This window comes from Budorcas taxicolor, chromosome 9 (genome assembly GCF_023091745.1).
Source record: "Budorcas taxicolor isolate Tak-1 chromosome 9, Takin1.1, whole genome shotgun sequence".
Taxonomy (NCBI): domain Eukaryota; kingdom Metazoa; phylum Chordata; class Mammalia; order Artiodactyla; family Bovidae; genus Budorcas; species Budorcas taxicolor.
Genome location: NC_068918.1, coordinates 79,910,687 through 79,938,103, shown reverse-complemented (window position 1 = coordinate 79,938,103; position 27,417 = coordinate 79,910,687).

Genomic DNA, 27,417 nt, shown 5'->3' with positions numbered 1-27,417 from the left:
CTCTCTTGAACTGGGGCTTTCCTGGTAAAGAAACTGCCTACAATGCAGGAGACCCCCATTCAATTCCTGGGCTGGGAAGATCCCCTGGAGAAGGGATAGGCTATCCACTCCAGTGTTCTGGCCTAGAGAATTCCATGGGATATACAGTCCATGGGGTCACAGTCAGACACAACTGAGTCACTTTCACTTTCACTTTTCACTTTCTCTTAAACTAGTTTAATCATCTCCAGAGTGACATGCTCACTCTTCATCTGAGAATTACAATTTACACAGCATTTTCCTAAGCTTAAGTTTTCATTTCATTCCAACCCTACTCTAGAGTGTCTACACCCTCAGTCCAGAAGTCTGACAGTTACCTCTCAATTACAAAATAATCTCACACCACTCCCTGCACCCTTCTCACCCATGTTTCCACAAGCTGGCAAATGAGTCCTCAAATCCTTTATCCCCATGCCTTTACTTATGTTCTTGTCTTTCCTTAAATCTTCCTATGTAAACATTACCCATCCATTAGGGCCATGGGCAAATGTTACTTCCTATGTGAAACCATCCCTAACCATCTCCTCCCTCGCCATCCCTCTTTCCCATTACCCCTCCCCCAGAAATAGATTCCCTTCTTTGCTTTCACACCACATGTTGACTTTTCATGAAGCACTCATCACATTCTACTTTGCCATATTATAATATGTGACATGATGGTCATCATGTAATAATCATATATCCTATCGTGTGCCTTAGTGACCATAACTGATAGTGAATGTCCCAGGATCTAGGAATAGGTCAGGCTCTATCACACACAATTATGAGTCCAACACCCAGTGCAGGGCTTCCCAAGTGACTCAGTGGTAAAGAATCTGCTTGCCAACACAGAAGATGCAGGTTGGATCCCTGGACTGGGAAGATCCCCTAGAGAAGGAAATGGCAACCCACTCCGGTATTCTTGCCTGGAGAATCCCCTTGGACAGAGAAGCCTGGCAGGCTACTGTCCACGGGATAGCAAAGAGTCAGACACAACTGAGTGAGTAAACACCACCACCACCCAGTGCATCCCAGCACCCCCGCGGCACTAGAGTGAGGTGGGCACAAACCTGTCATTGCACTTGAGACACTTTCAGTCTGGTTGGGAGCAGAGACTCTGGACAGACGTTAATAAACCACAGCAGGGCCTTTGTAAATATTACTCATTCCTTAAATAAAATCAGGGGGAGAAAACTGAACAGTGTGTGTCGAATTGAACTATATTGGATTCTAAGTAATCTCTAAATATCCTTTAGTAAAATTTGATGCAGGGAAGCCTGGGGGCAGGGCAGGGGTAGAGACTTTGGGGAAGGGTTTTGTGTTTCTTGCTAAAAAGGTACAGAGGCAGCAGTGTATGTCCTTTTGTCTTGAGTGGCAGCAGTTTCACTTGGTGACTGTAGAAACAAAAATAAGCAAAAAAAAACACAAAAATGATGTAAGTAGAATTTTCAAAATTTCAAAGAAATCTATATTTGTCACATAGTTTTAAGGTGAAATATAGTCAAATGGATTATCATATATGATGTGATCACCTCTATTACTTTACAGTACCTGGTTTTAAGGAAGTGAATGTTGACGGATGATTGGCTACAGTAAGTGGATGTTAGTCGCTCAGCCGTGTCTGACTCCTTGCAACCCCAGGGACTGTAGCCCACCAAGCTCCCCTGTCCATGGGATTATCCAGGCAAGAATACTGGAGTGGGTAGCCATTCCCTTCTCCAGGGGATCTTCCCAACCCAGGGATCGAACCCAGGTCTCCTGCACTGCAGGCAGATTCTTTACCATCTGAGCTACAAGGGAAGCCCCAATAGTGAGTAAAGATGAGAGTATAAAAGACAGCTTTCTGTGAGATAAAGTTTCTTGTGGATTTCTTTGTGCCTTTTTTGAACTTCTGAAGGGAAATACCCCACTGAGACTATTTCTATGAACAGCAGAGGGAAGAAAGGTCTCAGAAATGTAGTTCATCCATTTGCAAAAAGGCTTTTAGGTCTTCTGAACCAACCTAGGGGAATAAGCATGTTTAGAGTGCTCAGCTGCTGGTTATTGGGTCAGAGTACAGTTTGATGGGATCCGAGGAAAAAGAAGGAGAAGGCAATGACAACCCACTCCAGTACTCTTGCCTGGAAAATCCCATGGATGGAAGAGCCTGGTAGGCTGCAGTCCATAAGAGTCCGACACGACTGAGCAACTTCACTTTCACTTTTCACTTTCATGTATTGGAGAAGGCAATGGCGACCCACTCCAGTGTTCTTGCCTGGAGAATCCCAGGGACGGGGGAGCCTGGTGGGCTGCCGTCCATGGGGTCGTGAAGAGTCGGGCACGACTGAGTGACTTCACTTTCACTTTTCACTTTCATGCTTTGGACAAGGAAATGGCGACCCACTCCAGTGTTCTTGCCTGGAGAATCCCAGGGACGGCAGAGCCTGGTGGGCTGCCGTCTCTGGGGTCGCACAGAGTCGGACACGACTGAAGCGACTTAGCAGCAGCAGCAGAAGAAGAAGAAGAAGAAAAAGAAATGCCAAAACCCCAGTGGGGTTACCGTCCCAGCAAAGGACAGGGACACAGACCAGGGGCCATGACTGCATAGACTTGTCCATTTCCCTGGTAGTCCTTTTGTCGGGGCCTGTCTCTTCCCCCTCGTGATGCCAGTTCCCACCCGGGGCTGTGTGTTGTCTTCAAGGTAGTGAGAAAGGGAAGCTGGAAGGCTGTGCCTCCATCTGCATTCATTCTTAGCAGGAAACCTCAAAGAACTGAGAGTTGCTGATGACTATAAATAGAAGAGAGAAGCCAGTTGAAGCTCCTGATGGCCGAGGTTAGTAAAATGAAGCGCCAGGTGTGCAGCTGAAACAGTGTTTGTGGTTTTTTACAACAGAACTGCGAGGGCAGCTCCTGGCCGCTTGTCTTCTCAGACAAATCAGAGAGCATCCCAAGGACTACTGGGATGCCCCAGGGACAGGATTACAGAGAGGGAACAGGCTGACTCTCAGCCTGTCTGCCACTATCCCACCAAAGCCCCACCCTCTGCCTGCCCTACTTACATTTCCCACCCGCCCCAGGGCCCAAGCCTCTCTGCCCACACCTCCACCACTGCACACACTCTCAGGCCTTTAGAGCACAAATGAACCCACCTTTCATCCCCATTTCATAGCATCACACAAGGGCCACTCTCACTCACGTGGTGACATGTAACTAAATCATTATTTATGCATTCTGCATCTAACACTTATGTTTCAAAAAGCTCAACTTTTTACAAAGTTCTTGTACTTATATTATTCAATTGAATCCCCATGAATAGCCATAAAGCTTCTATGAGTCAGATATTATTACCCAGTTTGCAGATGAAGATACTGAGACCCTGAGGATGTATGCTCTTATTTCTTATCAACCTAGATGCTCAGCTTGCTCCTCCAAGGCAAGGATCAATTCAGTTCAGTTCAGTCACTCAGTCATGTCTAACTCTTTGTGACCCCATGGACTGCAGCACTCCAGGCCTCCCTGTCCATCACTAACTCTCGGAGTTTATTCAAACTCGTGTCCATCGAGTCGGTAATGCCATCTGGATGGTTATCTCTGTCATCCCCTTCTCCCCTCACCTTCAATCTTTCCCAGCATCAGGGTCTTTTCCAATGAGTCAGCTCTTCGCATCACGTGGCCGAAGTATTGGAGTTTCAGCTTCAACATCAGTCCTTCCAACGAACATTCAGGACAGGTTTCCTTTAGGATGGACTGGTTAGATCTCCTAGGCAAGGATCATATGGATCCAAAACTTTAGAGATGAATGTTCTATCAAGGAATGGCTGGAAGTGTGGGCTTGGGAAACAGAGAAGCTTATCTTCTAGTCTTAGAACTGTCCTTTGTAAAGACACCTAACGTTGGGCACATGACCTAAGTTTGCAAAGCCTTGGTGTCCTCATTTGTAAAACTGGAGCCACACTGTTGTTTACCACGTGGAATGGTTGTAAGGATTAAATGTGATCAGGCTTATGAAAAGCATGGTACAAAATCAGAGCTCCCTAAAAAGGAAATACTAATCCGATTGCTGTTCCTACCGCCTCGTGGGCATTAAGTGTTTGTTATAGAGCCAGAGGGTGAAATCACTCCAGGTCTTTGGCATCATGTTGAATGAGAAATCAGGGTACAACTGTACACATGTACAGACTCAGGCTTGACCCAACCACCAAACCGAACACTTCTCCTGATAGCAAAATGAATGGGAAGCATTTGTACAAAGTTTCATTCATACTTGTCTCAGCAAGAATTTGCCCACTTTCTTTCCTTCTCCTCTTATCACAAATGGATGTAACTACCCTTAGGGTCACAAAGAAGTCATAATGGAGGGTAGGATGTTAGGGATTTCTGCACCTTCTCTTCCAATACTTTATGCTCATTACAGACGCAGCAGTATTTGCACCCATGGCAGGCTCAGCTGACTGCTTTCATTCTTTTTTTTTTTTCAGGTCAAGTTCCCTCTTTGGTCCAATGGATGCAACTCCTAGTGGCTGTGATACTGACCATGAGGTCTAGTCATTTATTCCACCAACATTTAATATTAGGCAGTGTAACTAGGCTTGGAATAAAAATGACTTCATCCTATGGAGTTTCTAACATGTGAAGACTACAAGTGGTTTATTAAGTGATTTAATCTCGTTTATTCCACACAATTAAATCCAGGGGCCACTCCTATTATCCCTACTTTACAGATGAGGAATTTGAGGCCAGAGGTTAAATCACACAACTAGAAAGTGATGGGCATGCTGGTTTGGGCTCAGCCATCTCCTGTGGTTTTGAATCAAAATTGCTGAACATCTGAATCCTCACCAAAGAGGTTTGCTAGGGGAGACCTGAGCAGAAGCAGATGCTTTCCAGCAACATATTTTTCGGGGCAAATGGATAATGCAAGGATCTTCCTAGGTGGCGCTAGTGGTAAAGAATCTGCCTGCCAATGCAGGAGATATTAAGAGATGCGGGTTCAATCCCTGAGCCAGGAAGATCCCTGAGGAAAGGCATGGCAACCTACTCAAATATTCTTGCCTGGAGAATCCCATGGACAGAGGAGCCTGGTGGGCCACAGTCCATAGAGTCTCATAGAGTTGGACACAACTGAAGCAACTTAGCATGCACACAGGGATCACGCAAGCCTCGGCATCCTGACTCTGTCTCAGAGTGAGAAAGAAAAAAAATTTACACTCCTTAGAAAGAATCATAAACTCACTGATGTGCAAGGTTTTGTCAGGGTCCAGTGGGAATAAACCAGAGGGAGTCAACTGAATTGGTGCCTAGAAGACAAGATCTCCTTCCTCACCATCACCTTCATCAAAAGCCACCTGCTAAGACTTCCCTATAGCTCAAATGGTAAAGAATCTTCCTACAGTGCAGGAGACCAGGGTTCAGTCCCTGCATTGGGAAGATCCTCTGGAGAAGGGTATGGCAATCCACTCCAGTATTCTTGCCTGGAGAATCCCATGGACAGAGGAGCCTGGCGGGCTACAGTCCATGGGGTCACAAAGCGTCGGATACGATTGAGCAACTAACACATACAAGTACCTTGCTCTAAAACTAGCAGTTGATTACACTCTGTGCAGGGAGCGCAACAGTGGGATTAAGGACAGACACAGCCATGATGGACATGAATGGGCAGGACCATTTCTCAACCACTATGAGGGAAACTTAAGCTATGAATATTTTACAACCAATATCGATAATTTACTCAGAGCTGGGGGTCGCTCTATTCTTGCCTACTAATCTTTGTACAACCTGCAACCATGAACAAGTGCTGTTCTCTGTTTTGGGCAAACTAAATCCTAGGCACCAGGCCCTGAGTCTTGGCGGTTGTACTGATCAACCAGACTAAATGAATATGGACAAATACTGAGAGAAGCCACAGAAAACCACATGAGAATGTTTAGCAGAACTGCAGTGCAAATATTTACATCGTATAGCGGTTGAGAGTGGGTGTTAGCAGAAAGGAAGAGATTCGATAACTCTAAATCCTAAACTGAATGAAAGATACAGAGTTAATTGAAATGAAAGATAACTGTTTGACTTCGTTCTTGCTGCAATTTTGAGAACATAAGCTTTAATCCCTTTCCTCAACTGTCATTGCCATAAAACAAAACAAATATCTCCAAGAGTCTAAGAAAAAATATCCAGCTAGGACATAAGGCACTTACATTCATATTCAAAATTTTTGCTTTTTTTCCCTCCATGTTGTTGTCTCTAAGGATTATGTTATTTTTATTCCCAATTTCTTTGAAACCTAATACCCTGTACAGTGTTATATCTAACCACTAGAATAGTATAGTCACGTGCATTAAATCCTAGTGGGCAATCTTCATAGGATATTAACAAAATTGGAGCAAACATTTGCTTTGGAGAAATCGGAAAGGATTATATAGAGTAGAAACAGGTTCTGAAGCCTACATCTCATAAGTATTCATCTAATTTCATTTCTTTTGTCTCTCGGTGTATTTTAAGATAAAATTCAAACACTGCAACCTCATATTCATAAATTCACTTTCAACATTAATATATACACCATATATACATCATAGATGTGAGATAAACAAACATATATGTGTGTGTGTGTGTGTGTGTGTGTGTGTGTGTGTATAATATTCAAAACCAGGTGAGTTTCCCAGCAATCTTGTGCATGGAGTTACTTTGCAAGTCTGTTATATCTGGCCCAGAAAGCCAATAAAAGTCTGGCTTCTTTGAACAGAAATCAGTGCCATGATCCCAAGTCCTGATAAAGCTCAATCCTTACGTTAAGACTTTTTTTTTAGTTACGTTGGCTACTATGGGCATGTCTGAGAGAGAGAAGACTGGTTACCCTCTTAGCACAGCACAGAACTCAGAAGGTAACGCGCATTTCCTGAAACCTGTGGCATGCCTCTAACCAAAATGAAAGTATGCTGCCCTGTGTTTTGTGACTGCCACATCATTATTTCAGTAGCACTCTGCGGTGCGGGGAGACACTTCTGTACACACCAACCCCCTGTAAAAAGTGTCCAGGAGCTTTCTTCCACAGCAGAGCAAACTGAGGCAGAAAGACCCAAGAGAATTTGCCCTGAAATCCCAGGGCAATTTAAAGACAGGGTGGCTGACTTTTGGACTGCTAGATGGCGTAGCTTTTCAGAAAACTTGACTGCCTTCAGGAAACAAGTAATGGCTTATTCAGATTGCTTAGTTTCAACTCACAGAAGTTACGGCACCCAGAGATGACGAAAACAGGTAGTGTGTTCATGCTAGCCCGTGATCAGTCCAATTAATAATTCTTGAAATTCTGCCACATTTTGATAATCCAAAACCTCCTAGCTAGAGCTGGATCAAATAAATAGGCGTTATCTGGAGCAAGCAGACAGCCTGTCAGTGCAGTGCTAAGAAAAGGCTAGTCGGGTTGCCCTCTGACTCAGCTGAATATTATTTGAAAAGTGGATTTTCACTGTACCAAGTTTAGACTTAACATTTCAACGTCATACTAATACTTGCCAGCAACTTTGCAAAATACCCCTGGAGCATTAAGAGAAAAATGAACATCTTTTCACAGGAGAGGGAAGCTGTAAAGTTACATCACATTTGCAAATAGTAGCACATATAACAAAAAGAAAAAAAGTATATATATACATATATGCTGAGAAGAAGAAATAGGAGTACCTGCTTGAGGAGAAGAATGTCACTGAAAGACTGTCTTCTTACGCTATAGAAGGGCAAGGGAAAGGAACATTAACCTTTCGAGTCCGTTAAGGAACTTCTGAGCATGGAGCCTTTATTTTCAGTTTTGGTGAAATCCGTTCTGAGGCAGTAGACAAGAGGCTGTTATGACCATGAAATTAGGAAATGCAGAAACTCAAAACTGAAGAACTAGCACCACCATTTGACTAGGAGTGGAAAAGTCTTCTGTACAAAATAGAGGAGGGGGTGGCCTTTCTCTCTCCACACCAGGCCTGATTCTCACTGTCCTACCACTTGGGTCAAGACAGACATTTCACAAGGGTATAAGTCATCTGTTAATCTGCCTGCATTTTTTTTTTTATGAATACCAGCTCACTTTCTCTTCACTACTAATAAAGGTTAAAGTCTAGACAGGCATTTGGGGTTGGAAAAATAATAATCAAGCATTCACTGGGCACATAAATTTTGTTACAGCTCAGAGCAGGAGTGAGGATGCATGTTCAGTGAGCATTTTGGTAACTTTCTCATTCAACATTGGCTTGGCAGCTTTGCACTACTGGTCCCTGATCAGTTAGGTTCTTGACTTCAGCGTCCTGCTGAGGTTAACTTTTCTCTGCCTCTGAAGCCGTTCCTCTGCCATCTGATCGTCCCATGACCCATCTGGCTTTTCGTCCAGCCATTTAAGAGTTTGAGGGGTGTTTACTTTTTCATTTGCCCACATAATATGTATTTTAAAGGATCTTTTAAAAGCATGTTAGCTTTTTCTACTCAAATCTGAAGGAGGCTGGTTTTCTGCAAGTGAGGATGGTGGAGGACAGGTAAGAGAGGTCTGTCTTGTTCCTAGGCCTTCTAGAATCTCCAAGTGCATGTTGACATCTGTAGGGCAACCCATGCATCTCAAAATCAGCTTAAGAAAGAAAATCAAAATCCTCATAGTCCATGCTTGAAAACATTTTGAAAATAAAGGCTCTTAATGGTCATCCTCATGTGGTTCAGTGGTAAAGAATCTGCCTGCCAATGCAGGAGTTTGATCCCTGGATCAGGAAGATCCCCTGGAGAGGGAAATGGAAACCCATTCCAGTATTCTTACCTGGTAAATCCCATGGACAGAGGAGTCTGGTGGGCTACTATCCATGGGGTCACAAAAAATCAGACATGACTGAATACACACACATGCACACACAGAATTGCCTTCCATCTTCTCTATACTTGCGAGTCAGCCTGTAAAGTAATTTGAATATGCAAATTGTCTGAGATTAATTTCCACATAGAGCAGGACAGTTCAGTTCAGTTCAGTCGCTCAGTCATGTCCGATTCTTTGCAACCCCATGGACTGCAGCATGCCAGGCTTCCCTGTCCATCACCAACTCCCAGAATTTACTCAAACTCATGTCTATTGCATCAGTGACGCCATTCAACCATCTCATCCTCTGTCATCTCCTTCTCCTTCCACCTTCAATCTTTCCCAGCATCAGGGTCTTTTCAAATGAGTCAGTTCTTTGCAGCAGGTGGTCAAAGTATTGGAGTTTCAGCTTCAACATCAGTCCTTCCAATGAATATTCAGGACTGATTTCCTTTAAGATGGACTGGTTGGATCTCCTTGCAGTCCAAGGGACTCTCAAGAGTCTTCTCCAACACCACAGTTCAAAAGCATCAATTCTTCAGCCCTCAGCCTTCTTTATAGTCCAACTCTCACACCCATACATGACTACTGGAAGAAACATAGCTTTGACTAGACAGACCTTTGTCTGCAAAGTAATGTCTCTGCTTTTTAATATGCTGTGTAGGTTGGTCATAGAGCAGGACATATTTTAGCTAATATGTGAAGTATTTCATTTTGACTAAAGAAACATAAAATGGCAACAAGATTCACTCACAAAAAGAACCATCATATATATTGATGCATTGTGGCAGGTTTATTAGCTTTCTATCATTTTTATTATGATTTGTGCCAAAAGGTAAGTTATTTACTAAAATGTTTTGAAGACTTAGAGCATTCTGAAAATGCTCCAAGTCTTTAGAAAAAACATTTTTTTCTAAATTAATTAAATCTTTCAATTATTTGATTTGCCAGAAGGCGTAAAGTACACTTTTCAAATAGCATTTAGCTTCCCATCAAAATCAGTTGTGCACATCAATACAAAGAAGAAAATTATTTAGAGCAATAATTCTTAAAATAAGACATCCAATTAACTCTGAACTGAAAGTTATAGATTATTTTCTACCCACTAGAAATATAAATGTATAACATACAATTCAGATCAAACAAAAATTGGATCAATCCTCCTTCAAGGACTACAATTGACATTTATTTGCAGTTCAACATGTGCTTTCTCAACTGGGAAAATAATAGCTTTTGCTATTTTGCCTTCCAAGCATGTACTAGAGGCCAACATTATTCTATGTACTTTCACCACAACTCAACAAGGTAAGTGCTATTGAAAACCCATTTTACAGATGAGGAAACCATGGGCTACCAAGATTAAGTACCTACCCCAACATGTCACAGCTGGAGTCACAGTTCAAACTCAGGTGGTATGATTCAATCACCAAAATTTTAATCCTCCACTAAAATTTTAACACTCCACAAAACCAGCATACAGGAGCACACTTTGGGAACACAAATTTTTTAACTTTTTATTCTATATTGGAATATAGCCAATTAACAATATTGTAATAGTTTCAGGTATACAGCAAAGGGACTCAGCCATAGATATTAATGTATCCATTCTCTTTCAACCTCCCCTTCCAACCAGGCTGCCACACAACATTGAGCAGAGTTCCCTGTACTGTACAGTAGATCCTTGCTGGTTATCTATTTTAACTATAGCAGTGTATACATGCCCATCCCACCCTCTAACTATCTCATCCCCATCCTTCCCCCTGGCAACCATAAATTCAATCTCTGAAATTTGTGAATCTGTTCTATTTTGTAAATAAGCTTATTTGTATCATTTCTTTTCAGATTTCACATATAAGGGATATTATACAATATTTCTCCTTCTCCGTCTGACTTTCTTCACTCCATATAACAATCTCTGGATCCATCCATGTAGGACACAAATGTTTTACATGTATCATTGGAAGGAAAAGTTGAGAAGTTATCAGTGAATGGGTAAGATTATGTTTCTACAGATTGCCATAGAAACAGCAAAGTAAGTGAAGCAGTGGGAAACAATGTAACTGAAACAAACACAGTGCAAATTCAATCTCATAATTCAAAGAGTAGTATCATACCTTGAAGTCTAATTCCCTCATTTTGTTAATGAACAATAAAGCCTTTTATTTCATAAAATCACATCACCCACAATATCTTTATTTTAAAAAAATCAACATACACATTCTTTCATAGTTGCATGTTATTTATTCAGAAGCACAGAACAAGGAAATTCTAGAATCTTTCCAGGTTCCAAGTTTTGGGGGTTTTTTTTTGTTTTTTTTTTTAGTACTTTTCTCATTCCAGAAGTGATCACTAACAGCCTGGTCTTCACAAGTAAAGTAAAGCAGAAAATTGATGCAATCTGTCTGGGTCATTCAAGCAAAATTTTGCTGTGTTCTGGTTGATTCGCGTTAAAATAAAACCCAAGTTTTTGATTTGGAGTGTTTCTGTCTGATGCCCCAGATGATAGCAGAGTTTGTGACTCAATTACACGGTTAATTGCCCAAATCCTTTGTCCTTATTAGCAAAGATGTTTCCTCTGGGCACTGCTTTAAGTATGATTTCATCACATTTATGAAGGCAGCTCTGCATTTTGTTTGCCTCATGAAAGCAATCACAATTGAAACCCTGCTTGCCTTGAGATACCAGTCAGTGCCCTAGCACCCACTCACTCATCTCTCTCAGGAAAATTGCCCTGTGCTCAGCTCCTGTTTCCTAGACAACCAAGTTCCAGCCATAGGACCCTCAGTCCCCACGTCAGATCAGAGCTAATTGGATAAGCATTTAACTCAGATAGGCAGGGACCAAGGATATGCCTAATATGAAAGGATGAACATTACCAATCACGTTCAAGCTCTCAAGAGGGTGAATTTTGGAAACCTAGACTAAGCTATCGAGACACACAGGGAGAAAGAATGTCTTGGGGTAGACTGGAGGCCATCGTAAGCAAAGGCTTTTCTGAAAGGAAGTTACGTGAAGACAGAGAATGGCCAAGATCAACAAATATGGGGCTCTGGACCCATGAGCACATGGCAGGATACGGCCACAGCTGCATTGGTCACTGGGCAGTTGTGAAGTCACACAAGTCTACCATAACCCCATTCAGTTCAGTTCAGTTCAGTTGCTCAGTCGTGTCCGACTCTTTGCAACCCCATGAATCGCAGCACACCAGGCCTCCCTCTCCATAACCCTATTACCAGGTATTTAAGGGAGTCTGTTCTTTGCCATCAAAAACTGTAACTAAAACACTCATCCTGGATCACAAGCGTTAGCTTGTAGCAGAAGTCACAATGCACAGCAGTCCTGTTTTCAACATGATAGCACCAGTATCTGGTGACTCTTCCCAGTGTTAGTTACTCCAACTGAAACTCTCTAGCCTGGTAGGCTGCAGTCCATGGGGTCGCAAAGAGTCGAACACGACAGAGCTACTTCACTTTCACTTTTCACTTTCATGCATTGGGAGAAGGAAATGGCAAACCACTCCAGTGTTCTTGCCTGGAGAATCCCAGGGACAGGGGAGCCTGGTGGGCTGCCGTCTATGGGGTCACACAGAGTCGGACACGACTGAAGCGACTTAGCAGCAGCAGCGGCAGCAGTTGAAGCTTACAGGGATAAAGATAGTCTCTTTAAAAAAAAAAAGAATAAAAGGACTAACTTCCTTCAGACAACAAAGATGTTAGGCAGAAAATACGTGTCCAAAAAGATAGCAATTCAATTAAACCTTACACTTCATCTGTAGAAAGGCCTTTAACACCTCCCTGCATAAATCACATGCTTCTTCTTTATACAGAAAAAGATATATAGCAAGACACATCCCACGTGAAGAAATAATTATTGAAAAGACTTCTGCTAGGAGAATCAATGGGTTTTCATACTGATAAGGGTGACAAGGGGAATAACATCTGAAGGATACCGTGATTTAAAGTGGTAAAGCTCTGGTGGTCTAGTGGTTAAGAATCTGCCTCCAAAGGCAGGGGACACAGGTTTGATCCCTGGTTTGGGAAAATCCCACATACCTCAGAGCAACTTAGCCTGTGCGCGGCAACTACTGAGCCCACACTCTGAGCTACTGAGTCCACACTCTGAACTACTGAGTCCACACTCCGCAACGACTGAAGCCTGCATGCCCTAGAGCCTTGCACCCCAACAAGAGGAGCCACCGTAATGAGAAGCCTGCACACCCCAATTAGAGAGTAGTCCCTGCTCTCTGCGGCTAGAGAAAGTCTTTGCCCAGCAATGAAGACTCAACGCAGCCAAAAATAAATAAATCTTTAAAAGTAAATAAAAAGTAAAGTGGCAAAGCTAGTCACTCTGCTAAGGGAAGAAAATCTGTGATCCTCCTCATTCCCATAAGACCCTGCACCTCCCCTCTTTTCCCAAAACACCAGTCCCTAACCACTGCCCAACTCTATCTATCTCAGCTGCTGGTTACACAAACCCACACACTCTCTTCTCCTTGGTGGGAAGCAAGGTCTGAACCAGGATTTGGAGATGGTGGGCCCTTCCAGGAGTTGATTTTCATGGACTATTAGGAGAACGTCTTGGGGGAAGAAAGAACTCCACAAATGTCACCCGAAGCCAAGGAGCCAGTGCCAGAGAAAAACAATTTTTAACTTCAGCGCAGATTTTTGTCACTAAGTTTGTCAACTTCAGTGAAAGAACAGCGGAAGCAAAACAGAACAAAGGGAAGCCTTGATTCCTAAATCATCAGGAGTGAGCAGCTCTCCCAAACTAAGGATTCGGGCCACTTAGCAGCAAGTGAACCCTGCCCTCCTTGGCGCCTCTGGCAGACAGTGGTGGCTTTAGCAAGCTTGCAGTGACTCTCAACACCTGGGGCAAGTTCAGCAGCATCTGCTTACTCACCTGGGGACACAGGAGGGAAGAATTTGAAAGGCCTTCAGCTTGTAAAGAAAAAAGAGTTGATGGAGAGCAGAGTGAAACAGTGTTGCTTTCTTGCCATTTTCATCATACTTTCTTTCCTGGGATGGTCTATTCTAGATCAGCTATGGGCCACAAGAACTTCAAACTCTATCTCCCAAATACCCCTAGCCTCCCTCCCTTCTGTTTCCTTCTCCATGTTGCTACTCAAGACTTCTTCCACTCTGAACTGGACAAATGCAAGAGCGTCCTATCTTGTCGGACTGCCTCCAGCCTCTATTTCTAATCCACTGAACACTCCTTCACCAGATTACCTTCCTCACTAACCATCACCATCATGCAGATTAAGTTGCAAATCACTCCCCATCTCCCTGATACTCCGGTGCCAGCACACCTCTCCAGACTCAAGTTCTGATCAGGTGGCCTCATTCCCTGCTCCCGGGGAACAACCTCCTCCCCATCTTGGTTAGCTATGATCTCATCATGTCTTCAAAGTTCATCTCAAAGGATACCTTCTCCATGGAGCCCTCCCTGACTGCCCACCGTTGCCCTGGTCTCACCCACCTCTGCATCCCCTCTGTGTATTTCCTGCACTTCCCGTCTCCAGGAACAAGTCCAGAGGAAGCACCTCCTGTGTGCCAGGCAAGGATGGACAGACAGAACCTTGAGGAGTTTGTGTCTAGAAGGAACAGACACTTCAACAGATGAATTGTAAGACAACATGATAACTGGTGCATCAGAATTGAAATACCCCTCTCACTGAATACTAGATAAGACTCTTAGGGAAATGAAATTCAGTCTGGTCCTGAGTTACTTGTGCGTCTCCCACACCTCCTACCACTGCTTGACTGCAGTCAATTGCAGGTTACCTGGGAATGTGTCTTCTCCACCTAGATCCAAGGCAGTAATTCACACAGCACCAGACACATTTTTTTTTTCACTCAAGTGAATTTCAACTAGAGTAGAAGAGACATAAAGGTCTGTTTATCCTCATTTCCCCAACCCTCCATCATCCCCAGTGGCCTAGGAGACCAACATTCACCTTGCTCTCCAAGCAGCAGAAACCATACAGCTTAACCATGCACAGGAGTACTGAGTAGTCTCAACCCCCAAGGACATCCCTGTGGGGGTTTGGAAATCTTCCTCTACAATATAAAAATCTGTACTGGAAACTATTTTCCCTCAAGACCTAATACCTTGAAGGTCTTTGAAGTAAGGACAGGAAGCAAAAAATAAAACATAGAAACCAATGAACAAAACTAGATAATTACATCAGAGATAATACATAGCATATTTAAATTACCTAGTTTTGGCATTAAGTAAAATGAGAGGATAATAGACAACAATAAGACAACATTTAGATTACTAGATCACTGTAAGTGTGAAATGTGCTTAAAATGGATACTAATATGAATACAATTGTGTTGCCATCAGTTGGACAATGAATGTGTTTAATCATTTTCTCCATAATCAAGTTTTGCTTGACCACTATATATCAAGTTTTTCTCTTATAAAATCATCTGGCCTTTTCTAGCTTGCTTACTCCACTTATCAAAGCAAAGATCCACATGGATGGTTCCAGGGAACTTGGAATCCTCTGAAATCATAGCCAACCTTTTAGCTACATCAACACGTGTTGATGAGAGTCTAGAGAATCTAGAATCTAGAGAGTCGAGAGAGTCTAGTAATTTTCATGCGATTCTTTCTCTGCTCAAGCTTATGCGGCAGCCTGGATGGGAAGGGAGTTCGAGGGAGAATGGATCCATGTCCATGTATGGCTGAGTCCCTGTGCTGTTCACCTGAAACCATCTCAACATTGTTAATCAGCTATATCCCAATACAACATAAAAACTTTAAAAAAAAAAGGAAAACAGAAACTTCTTGTGATTCTTTATGAAGCCTAACAAGATTAAGAACTACTAAAGGCACGGACTTATTGTAAATTGTAACATGCTGTCAACTACTATGTTTCCTTGAAATGTTTAACATCGTGGGTAAGATTACTTTTCTTTTCAAAACTAACGCCTTCTACCAAATTAATAAACTTTTATAGTTTCTACCTTTCTTCTAAACTAAATCAAAAGAGTCACTTCTCACTGTTAAGCAATTTGCTTGTAAAGGTCCAAAGAGATCTTGATTTTTAAAACCTTGGATCCATCCTGGTAATTACAAGGAGCCACTCCTGGCATTCAGGATGAACCCTAGGAGATCAAGGTTGAATAATAACCCAGCAGGTGAATAGCTTTCCTATAAAGGCGGGACAGAAAATTGCTATGCATGTGAGGGTTTGTAACTGGGTTTTTAATCTTTCCTTTTTTTTCCTGTGCTTTTTGTGGTGTTTCTTAGGAGATGTGTGTGAGGAGCGAGGGTAGATTTCCAGCTACAAACAACGCCCCGGGCACCTCATGGGGAGCCCGTCTTCCAGAGTCACCACAGGAGGGTCTTTGTTTATTGAAACATTTAAAAGGTGTTTTGGTGGAATTCCCACTCCAAGGAGGAGCCTGGGAGGGAGAACCAGCCCCCACCAAGCTGTGGGTCACCACTAAACCAGCCGAAGCAGCGGAGCCCTCAGACGCTCTCAGCAGAGGAAGCCGCCCGTCCCAAAGAGTTTGTGTCCTATTTATTCAGGCAAACAGAGGATATTCATTTCAACCAGTGAGGGAAACGTTAGGTTATGTAACCCTGGGGATGAAGAAAATGAGGCTTTTTTTTTTTTTTTCCTGGAGAAAAGTGTTGCGAAATAGTCCAGAAACAGCCTTCGGTTTCCACGGTCACTCCCCCAGAAGCTTCTATATCACAAGATCAACAGTCAGAGCGCTGGGCTCCGGGGTTAGGACCAGGGTTAGGGGAAGCCAGAGGAGAGCTGGTGGACCCAGGACCCTCCCCCTACCTACGGCTGCCCCCTCCCCCATCAGAGCTCATCAGGGCTGTGGGAACCTCTGACCACACACCTTCAGCCGTCATTCCAGAACAACCACGGTCCAATCATCCGGAAGCGTTTTTCCCACCTTCTCACACCCTGACGCAACCTTAGAAAGAACCATTATTTATGGGTCTGCTGCACAGAGTCAGCCTGAAGTATCATTGCTGCTGCTGCTGCTGCTAAGTCGCTTCAGTCGTGTCTGACTCTGTGCGACCCCATAGACGGCAGCCCACCAGGCTCCTCCCTCCCTGGGATTCTCCAGGCAAGAACACTGGAGTGGGTTGCCATTTCCTTCTCTGAAGTATCATTAAGAATTATTAAAAGGGATGCGTCAGTAAGCCTGAGGTTGACCAACGTACCAAAACTCCAGGCTGGTGAGGGCCGGGGATGGTTTGCAGAAGGAAGAAGTAAGAAATGTGAGCCCAAGGGAGATGTCAGCCAGGAGATGGGTCCGGAGAGGAAGGGACAGAGGGAGTGTGAGCGAGGGGGACCCCAGCTGGCTGATGGAGCTGAGACGAGGAAGTGACCAGCAGCCGACCCGGCAGCTGGCAGAGCCCCAGGTGGGCAGGACAGGTGCAGAGTCACACAATAGGCCATGGAGCCTCAGGTTACCAGGACGTGGGAAGCTCCACCCCTGGGGAGACTAGGGAAGAAGGCCAAGACTCGGCCACAAAGCACGGCAGAGCTAGTGATTTGGGCAGAATTTGAGAGATTAGTCAGGAAACCCATTCATTTTTTTTCTGTCTAATAATTATTTACTGAGCACCTGTAACATGTTAGGTATTGTTCTAGGTGTTGGGAACATAGTATTTAGTAAATAAAATAGACCAAAATCCCTGACCTCGTGGAGTTTACGTTCTAGTGGAGAAAGAAGAGGAGGCAAACGATAAACCAATAAGTAAAAATGTGTGTGTGTGTGTGTGTGTGTGTGCGCATGCTGCCGCTTCAGTCGTGTCCGACTCTGTGCAACCCTGTGGACTGTAGCCGGCCAGGCTCCTCGGTCCACAGGGTTCTCCAGGCAAGAATGCTGGAGTGGGTTGCCCTGCCCTTCTCCAATAAGTAAAATATGTGTGTGTTTAGTTGCTCAGTCGTGTCCAGCTCTTTGTGAGCTTGTGGACTCTAGCCCCCCAAGCTCCTCTGTCCAGGCAAGAATACTGGACTGGGTTGTCATTCCCTTCTCCAGGGGAATCTTTCTGACCCAGGGATCAAACCCACATCTCCTGCATTGGCAGGTGGATTCTTTACCACTGAGCCACCTGGGAAGCCCAATTAAAAAAATAGAGTAGGTCAAACACTGCCAAGTGTAAAGGTAAAGATTAAGCAGGGAGTGGGGACAAAGCGTATAAAAGCAAGGCTGACCTTAAGCACGGCAATCAGACAGGTGACCTTTGAGATGACATTGAGCAACCACCCAAAGATGGTGAGGGATGAGCGTCTTGAGTGTGCCATAGCCTGAGCAACAGCAAGTGCAAGGTCAGGAATGTCCCAGGCATGTCTGGGGAACAGGGTAGAACGAGAGGGGCTAGATTGGTGCCCACAGGGGTAGAAGGAGGAGGAGAGGTGGGAGGGGGAAAAGGAGCTCTACGTTGTAAAGAACCATCCAAAGAGGACGGGCTTCCTTTGGAGATCTTTGGGCAGAAGTGACAGGATCTGACTCCAGTTTTAAAAGACCCTACCATACCCAATTAGTATAGATCTGTGGGGTGAGTGGGGTGGCAGGAGAAGACAGCAGAGGCAGGCACCAGGGAGGAGGCCACCCCCAGAGTCCAGGTGAGAAGCCAGAGTGCTTCCACCAGGGCAGTGATGGTAAGAGGGCCAAGTAGTCACATTCTGGGTGAACTTGAAAGGTACAACATGTTTGCTGATGTCCAAGGAGTGAGAGAGAGAAGGGAGGCCAGAACAACCCCAAGGCTTTGGTCTCCAGAACCCTAGTATGGAGCAGACATTTACTCAGACAAGGAAGACTCCGGTAGGCCGAGGTTGGGGGGAAAAGAGGACTCTAGAGTCCAGTTTTAGACCTGTTAAGTTTGAGGTGCCAATTTAGACAGTCAATCCTTGAAAGAAAAGCCATAACAAATGTAGACAGACTATTAAAAAGCAGAGACATCAGTTTGCAGACAAAGGTCCATCTAGTCAAGGCTATGGTTTTTTCAGCAGTCACATATGGATGTGAGAGTCGGACCATAAAGAAAGCTGAATGCCAAAGAACTGATGCTTTCAAAACTGTGGTGCTGGATGAGATTCTTGAGAGTCCCTGGAGCTCAAACCAGTCAATCCTAAAGGAAATCAGTCCTGGATGTTTATTGGAAGGACTGATGCTGAAGCTGAAGCCCCAATCCTTTGGCCACCTGAAATGAAGCTGACTCACTGGAAAAGACTCTGATGCTGGGAAAGATTGCAGGCAGGAGGAGGAGGGGGAGACAGAGGATGAGATGGTTGAGTGGCATCACCAACTCAATGGATATGAGTTTGAGCAAACTCCAGGAAATAGTGAAGTAACGGGAAGCCTGGTGTGCTGCAGTTCATAGGCTCACAGAGTCAGACACGACTTAGCAACTGAACAATAAAAACAACAAATGGATATGTTGACAACTGAGGTCAATAGAAAGTGCTTGGATGAAGATATAAATAGGGGGCGCATCAGTGCACAGATTTAAGACTTTTTGAACACAAAGGCTCCATGTTGGTGAGAGTGGACCCCGGCATCTCTTCTCTTTCATTTAGCTTCCCAGAGTCCCAGACTCCCTATTCTCAGCTGCCTATAATCTCCCTGTTATGTCTTCAACTGAGTTTGCTTTCCTTACTCCTGGCTGTTACCTCCCTCTTCATCCTAAATGTATTTATTTGCTTTTCATGAACCCCATGCCCTCAGAGGGCTCTTTTTCAGATGTGACAGGCCAGCAGATATAAACTAAATTAATAGGTCTAAATGTCTGGAAATTACCTTTCAAGCAAACGTGAATTCTTTTTAATAGGGAACTTTAGGCCATGTCAGAAGCCCCATTTGGGACACACGGCATCCTTTGAGTTGCATACAGGAAGACAGCTGGCTCCAAGGATGAAGGTACTGCCCTTGAGACACAAAACAGACATTTCATCCACTCTCAAAAACAATCTTTCTGAAACTAGATCAAGACCTTTGAAATATATATATTTCCAACCGCAGTTTAAGTAAAAGCAAACCATACTATTTTATACCATTTCATTCAGCATTTTCATAGCATCCTAAATGCTCCAGAAATTCAAATGGAGAAAAGTTTATTATTTTGAAAGCTGGGAAGAACCAGATAGCATGAGAACAGTGCCAGAAGAAGAGGCCTATTGAGAGTTGGAAAAAAAAAATCACAAATGTGTGTCAGCCCAGACAGGTGTCTGGTACTAGGCTGATATGCCTTGCCTGGAGACACTTCTAAGAAACATTTTTCCATTGGTTACTAGCAGTTTGCAAACTTGACTGTCAACTAAGGAGTCTTTACAAATATCTATGCCTAAACCACACCCTCAGATGTTCTCATTTCTGAGAAAAACCAGAGCATGATTTTTTTTTAAATCTCCAGGTGAATTCAATATGCTGCAAGAGGATCAAACCCGTTTGCTGTTCAGTAGCTAAATCGTGTCCAGCTCTTTGCGGCCCCATGGACCGCAGCATGCCAGGCTTCCCTGTCTTCCACCATCTCCCAGAGCTTGCTCAAACTCATGTCCACTGAGTCAGTGATGCCATCCAACTATCTCATCCTCAGTTGTCCTCTTCTCCTCCTGCCCTCAATCTTTCACAGCATCAGGGTCTTTTCCAATGAGTCAGTTCTTCACATCAGGTGGACAAAGGATTGGAGCTTTAGCTTCAATCTTTCCAATGAATACTCAGGGTTGATTTCCTTTAGGATTGACTCCTCTGGATTAGATTAATCTGTTGTCACCATTTCTATAAATCTGTCCCAATCGAGGCTATTCCTGTGTCTCACACACATACAATCAAACCAGACCATGACATCGCCATTTCCTCCCATTTCTATTTTTGTACTTTACTTCCTGTTTCTTTCATTACATTGGCTTTAACCTATTTTTTATTTTTTTTTTTTACAAGTTTGCTATGTTGAACAGTACTGCTTAAACGAACGTGTGAACTTTCATTAGTCAAAAAAAATAACTGCTGGGCAACCATCCCAATGCCTGAAAAAAGAAAACTAAAACAATACAATATTCCAAGTTTATGCCAAGACTTCCTCCCTTCGCAAACTATGCTGCAGAAATTACCCAGCGCACCCCATTCCCAGAGCAAGAGCAATTCTCTTATTGACAATGTGGGTAAGGAAGTAAACAAAAAAAGCCATGCTCATTTAAAGCCACTAAGAAACACAGGCCAAAAGAAAAATAAAATCAATCAATCCTCGCCAAGTGGAAAAGAACAAACCAGCAGGGACTGAAGTTCTATATTCAGCTTTTAAAAGAGTATTTCGAACAATAGAGAATAAATACTGGGTAATCACGCCAAAGATTTACAAACAACAAGACAGAACAATGCAAACCCAGTGGATCCCACAGGGCGTGTGTTTACTCTCCCAGGAAAAGCTGGACACCCTGAAGTTCATTAATGGAGTGCTCTGCGTATCTCTTTACCCATTCACAGCAGCCTCTCGGAGAACCACTGGACTGTCAGTAATAGTCCCTGTTCTTTAAAACAACTTTTGGAAACGCTGTCAGCAAGCACTCAAATTCCCATTTTACAGAAAGCAAGACAAAGGCAGGATCCAATCAAACTGAGTGGCAGTTAAGCTGCCTCCAGCACAGGTAAGAGTGGGAGGCGCCCATTTCTGATGGTGTCTTGGTGTCATCACGCACCAAAAAATTTCCATCCATTTTCCCAAGAAAATCAGTGCCTATCATTTCACGTTCTCACTCAAATGTTCCTGTTTCTCCAGGAGCTCCTTCCTATACTCTCCTCTGGTCTTTCTCCACACACTGTCTCCAATTCCAGCCTCCATCTTCATTTCCCAACTGCCTTTTGTGGTTCAAACTCTGTTATAATTAGCTCTAAGGGACGATCCAAAAGGCTTTTCTTCTGCCAGGGTTTTGGTGAATAGAATGTGTCTTGACATAAGCAGCCATCTGCTAGGGCTTAGTAATATTCTTTGCTGACTAGCGGTTGCCCTGGAGAGGCAGCTTCCCTGAGTGGTAAGGGATCGATGCGGAGAGGGTGCAGATAAGGGGTCTCCAGAACGCCTTCCCACAAGGAATGCTAAATGCAGTATGCGAGGGTGCCAAGTCGGGGCGGGAATGGTGCCCATGTGTTGGCTCTGTTAATTAGCGCCATTTGAAGATAATTATGACAAGACCACACAGGGAGAGCATGATGTTTCAAGTAGAGTAGACCATTAAGTAAACAGGAGTACGGAACTCTGTTGCCTGGGTGGTTGTGAAAAATCTTCCAAAAGATGGACGGAAGGATGCTGAGGGCTTCCATTCTCTGGAGTAACCAAAAGGAAAGTCTAAGCAAAACTGCCACACTCTGATCACTCCCAAATCGCCCCAGATGGATTCAATATACTTTAGCTTTTGTTAATAAAACAAAAACTTTAATTACCATTTCAGCTCCAGAAAGGTATGTGGCTGGTGCCTCCATATCTCAGTCCATTAAGAGCCACTGCCCTTGAAAGACCAGGCAGGACCAAGCGGGGACCTGCGCTGAGAAGGTGCTGGAAGCACTGTGGGGGGGCAGGCTGGCTTCCCAGTGGCACCTACTGTCTACCCGCCCGCTCTCACCCTCTTGTTTCGCCTGCTCCCTCGGCCTTCACTGCCCAGTTCTTGACTTACATCAGTCCCATTTCAGTCCCTGTTTCCCTGAATTCTGACCTCTGTGGCGTTTCGAATTCTCTTGCTTTCCTCCCTTCCTCTTAGGCACGGTCGAAACTTTGATTCTGTTTTTTAACCCTTTGCCACCTCCACCTGTGACTTGGGCTCCTGGATCTCAGCCAGCTCTCTGCTGCCCCCATCTGGTCCGCAGCAGCATACGCAGATGGTAATCTGACAAGTGAAAGTGCAGTCGCTCAGTCGTGTCCGACTCTTTGCGACCCCATGGACTGTAGCCCACCAGGCTCCTCCATCCATGGAATTTTCTAGGCAAGAGTACTGGAGTGGGTTGCCATTTCCTTCTCCAGGGGATCTTCCCAAACCCGGGGAACGAACCCTGGTCTCCCGCATTGCGGGCAGACGCTTTACTGTCTGAGCCACCAGGGAATCCCTTAAATCCAACACAGGCTTCATCTGATTTCTGAAACCCACTCGAAATTTTTTCATTTTATTTCACCATAACCTGACCTAATGTATGGACTCCAAGAAGTTTGCTCAGTCATGGCTGACTCTGGTGACCCCATGGACTGTAGCCCGCCAGGCTCCTCTGTCCAGGGAACTGTGCCGGCAGGAATAGTGGAGTGGGTAGCCATTGCCTTCTCCAGCGGATCTTCTTGACTCAGGGATCAAATTCAGGTCTCCTGCATTTCAGGCAGATGCTTTACAATCTGAGTTACCAGAGAATCACATATTTAATGAACAAGTTATGTTAAATGAGTAACTGAGCCACTTTAGGGAAAGTGTTCTATTTTTTTTTTAAGTAACTGCTGAATGGTAGTATCATGTTGAAAACCTTGAAAAGTCCAGCCTAAAATGATGACTTTTCTAAAATCATGAGGACACACTGTATAAAATGGAAAGTAATTCCAAAAAGTGACATTTATGTAACATTGGGTTTTTCTTTCCTTGTACTTCAAATTTCCTATGATAGTAATAAACAGGGTGGGAAGAAGAAAGAAAAAGAGGAGGAAGAAAGACTCTTAGTTTGTGAAGCAGCTCAGAAACTTGTTAGAATAACTTTCAGCATCTGAAGCCGCTGAGTTAACCATGCAGCCATTCACAACCAAAGCAACAGCGGGAGCATAAACAGGTGTTCACCTACACATCACCAGCACGTTGGCTGGAGTCATGTACACAGTAGGCTTTCGACAAGCGTTTGTTGAATAGATCAATGAATGCATATGTAATTATCAGCACTTTGTAACCCATACCTTCACTTAGTAAACTCTATTTGTTAATTTATATCGCCTGGAAATGACAGGACTACGTGTCATATGCACAAATGCACGATAGTTATAGGCAGCATGCTCCTTCATCTTCAGCCTTAGTTACTCCTACCTTCACATTCTGTATTACTAGTCAAAAATGGACCTAGGGCTTAAAAGCTTTTGCACAGAGAAGGATACCATCAATAAAATGGAAAGAAAATCTATTGAACGGGAGAAAATATTTGAAAATGATATGACTGAATATTCATTGGAAGGACTGATGCTGAAGCTGAAGAAGCTCCAGTGCTTTAGCCACATAATGCAAAGAGCCAACTCACTGGAAAATATCCTGATGCTTGGAAAGACTGAAGGCAGGAGGAGAGGATGAGATGGTTGGAAGGCATCACAGACTCAATGGACATAAGTTTGAGCAAGCTCCAGGAGACGGTGAAGGATAGGAAAGCCTGGCATGTTGCAGTCCATGGGGTTGCAAAGAGTCGGACACAACTGAGTGACTGAGCAAAAATGATAACTGATAAAGGGTTAATATCCAACACATATAAGCAGTTCATACAACTCAACAAACAAAGCAAACAATTCAATTAGAACATGAGTAGAAGACCCGAACAGACATTTTTCCAGAGAGGAAATACAGGTGGCCAATAGGCATATAAAAAGATTCCCAACATCATTTACCATCAGGGAAATGCAAACCAAAACCATTATGAGATATCACCTCGCACCTGTCAGAATGATTATCATCAAAAAGAACACAATTAACAGATCTTGGCAAGAATGTAGAGAAAAGGGAACCCTCTTACATTGTTGATGGGAATGTAAATTGGCACAGCCACTGTGGAAAACAGTATGGAGGTTTCTCAAAAAGAAAAAACTGGGATCACAATATGACCCAAATGTTTCCCTCCTGAAATAAAACAAAAACACTAATTTGAAAATATATGAGTACCTCAATGTTCAAAGCAGCATTATTTACAATTATCAAGATATGGAAGCAACCTAAGCATTCATCAACAGACGAACGGATAAAGAAGACAATGGAATACTACTGGTCCATGAAAAGAACAAAATTTTGCGATTTATGAGAACATGGATGGACTTGGAGGTTATTATGCCATGTGACATAAAGCAGGCAGAGAAAGACCAATACTGTATGATTGTACCTACACATGGAATCTAAAAAAATACAGCAAACTAGTCTACATAACATGAAGGAAATAGACTCACAGATACAGAGAGAGAACACTAGTGGTTACCAGGGAGACAAGGGAAGAGGGGAGGAGAAATGTAGGGGTAGAGGATTAAGAGGTGCAAATTATAATGTATAAAATAAGTTCAAGGAAACTGTGCAACATGGAGAATATAGCCAATATTTTATGATAACTATAAATGGAAAGTGAAAGCCACTCAGTTGTGTCTGACTCTTTGTGACACCATGGACTATACAATCTGTGGAATTCTCCAGGTCAGAATATTGGAGTGGGTAGCCTTTCCCTTCTTCAGGGGATCTTCCCAACCCAGGGATCCAACCCAGGTCTCCCACATTGCAGGTGGATTCTTTACCAACTGAGGCATAAGGGAAGCCCAACAATACAGAGATGAGTAGCCTATCCCTTCTCCAGGGGATCTTCCCAAATCAGGAATTGAACCAGGGCCTCCTGCATTGCAGGTGGATTCTTTAGCAACTGAGCTATCAGGGAAGCCCTGCTATAAATGGAGTATAACCTTTAAATTTGTGAACGACTTTATTGTATACCTGTAACTTATGTGATGTTATACACTATACTTCAATTATTAAAAAAATGGGCCTAGGAGTAGGAAAAGTATTTATTTTTATAAATCACCAAAACATTTCAAAGATAGTGGTTTCAGAAGACAGTGGCTCAGAAGATAGTGATCTAAAAATACATCTCTACATTTCCTGTTCTTTATAAAGCATAGTATTTCTCAATGGAAATTGAATGCAGTCTTACTAATATTGCCTTTGACAGGTCCTTGCACCAATGTCTGGAAGGCATTTAGTGGGGCTGGTGAGTCTGATGATCTTAGATAAGAACAGAACTGTAACTTAGGTTCAATAGAAAGTTATTCATTACCTTTTGTAACAGAGAAAAACCATTTGGCTTTAATTAACATCCAAATTAAGCATATCAGTGATAGACAGGTCTTTTAAATGGCAAAAAGTAACATGCAATTTTTTGTAGTTTATTTTGATAGACTTAAGATTGAGTCTGTATGTCTTAGGAAGATAAACCCAGAGGCCCAGTGCAACGTGATGGGAGCAGAGCTGCCTGTGCTAGTTTGAAAAAGCAACATTAACACCATGGCATTTTAATTATTTATGGGAAAACTGACCAAAAAACACAGAGATGTTATGCAATATAAGTGGTTTGCTTTTATAAAGGATGTATAACAGTCAGTAGACTGAAGGGCTCAAATGCTGTCATAACTAAATACATAAAGCAAAAGTTCTTTAGAAGTGTAAGAATTTGATTAAAATGCAGTTATAGTGGAAGATGTGAATAGATCTCTAGTAGGAGAAAATCAGTGTAACATTCAATTATCTACATTTGATAGTGATATAGAGACCCTGAGATTCAACTGCAGAATATTTTCCCATCAACCATTTATAAAACTTACTTATGAACTTAAGCACAAAGAATGTGCTAAAAAAAATTTTCAGAGGAAGTATAGGTCTATAGGAGAAACAATCTGATAATAATCCAATAAAATTGGAATAAAAAAGATAAAGTTTTTACTTGAAAATTAAGATATATAAGGGCTTCCCTTGTGGCTCAGCTGGTAAAGAATTTGCCTGCAATGCCGGAGACCTGGGTTTGAACCCTGGGTTGAGGAGGTCCCCTGGAGAAGGGAAAGGCTACCCACTCCAGTATTCTGGCCTGGAGAATTCCATGGACTATACTGTCCATGGGGTCGCAAAGAGTCGGACATTACTGAGAGAATTTCATTTTCACTTTTTAAGATATATAAGCTTAACTAACCTTTAGAATTGAGGAAATCGAAGATGATGCTCAAACTATCTTGATGGCAATGAAAAAGATGCTTCAGACCAAAACCTATGGGCCTCAAAAAAGCTGACTTAAATGAAGTTTTTTTTATATATCATATATAATGATACATTTTATATAAGTTATATATAATATAAGGCTATCTGTATAATTGTATCTTTATATTTATAATTATCTGTATAATTGTATCTATATTATATAGACATCATTATAATTGTATATGTGATTTTATATTATAATCATACATAATAATATAAAATAGTACATACAACATATCAGTGTGAAAACATATATCATTATATATTATATATATACAAATATATAATTTAACGCTCATTTTAAGAAATCAGAAAAGAGCAAAATAAATCCAAAAATTTAAGAGAAATCAGAACCTGAAGTTAAGGAAGGATCAAAAAAATTGAAAGAATAAATAAATCTGAAAGCTGTTTATTTGAAAAGACCAATAAAATAGATAAATTTCTTGTAAACCTGATACAAAAGAAAAAAGAGAGAGAGAAAGAATTAAAATATGTCAAACTAGCAATGAGAAAACAGTAGTGTTTAAAACAATTACACATAAAAACCTAAAACAATATAAAAAATGTCCTGGCAGGCCTTCCTAGAAAAAATATAAATTACTAAAATTGACCCAAGAAATTGTGGGAA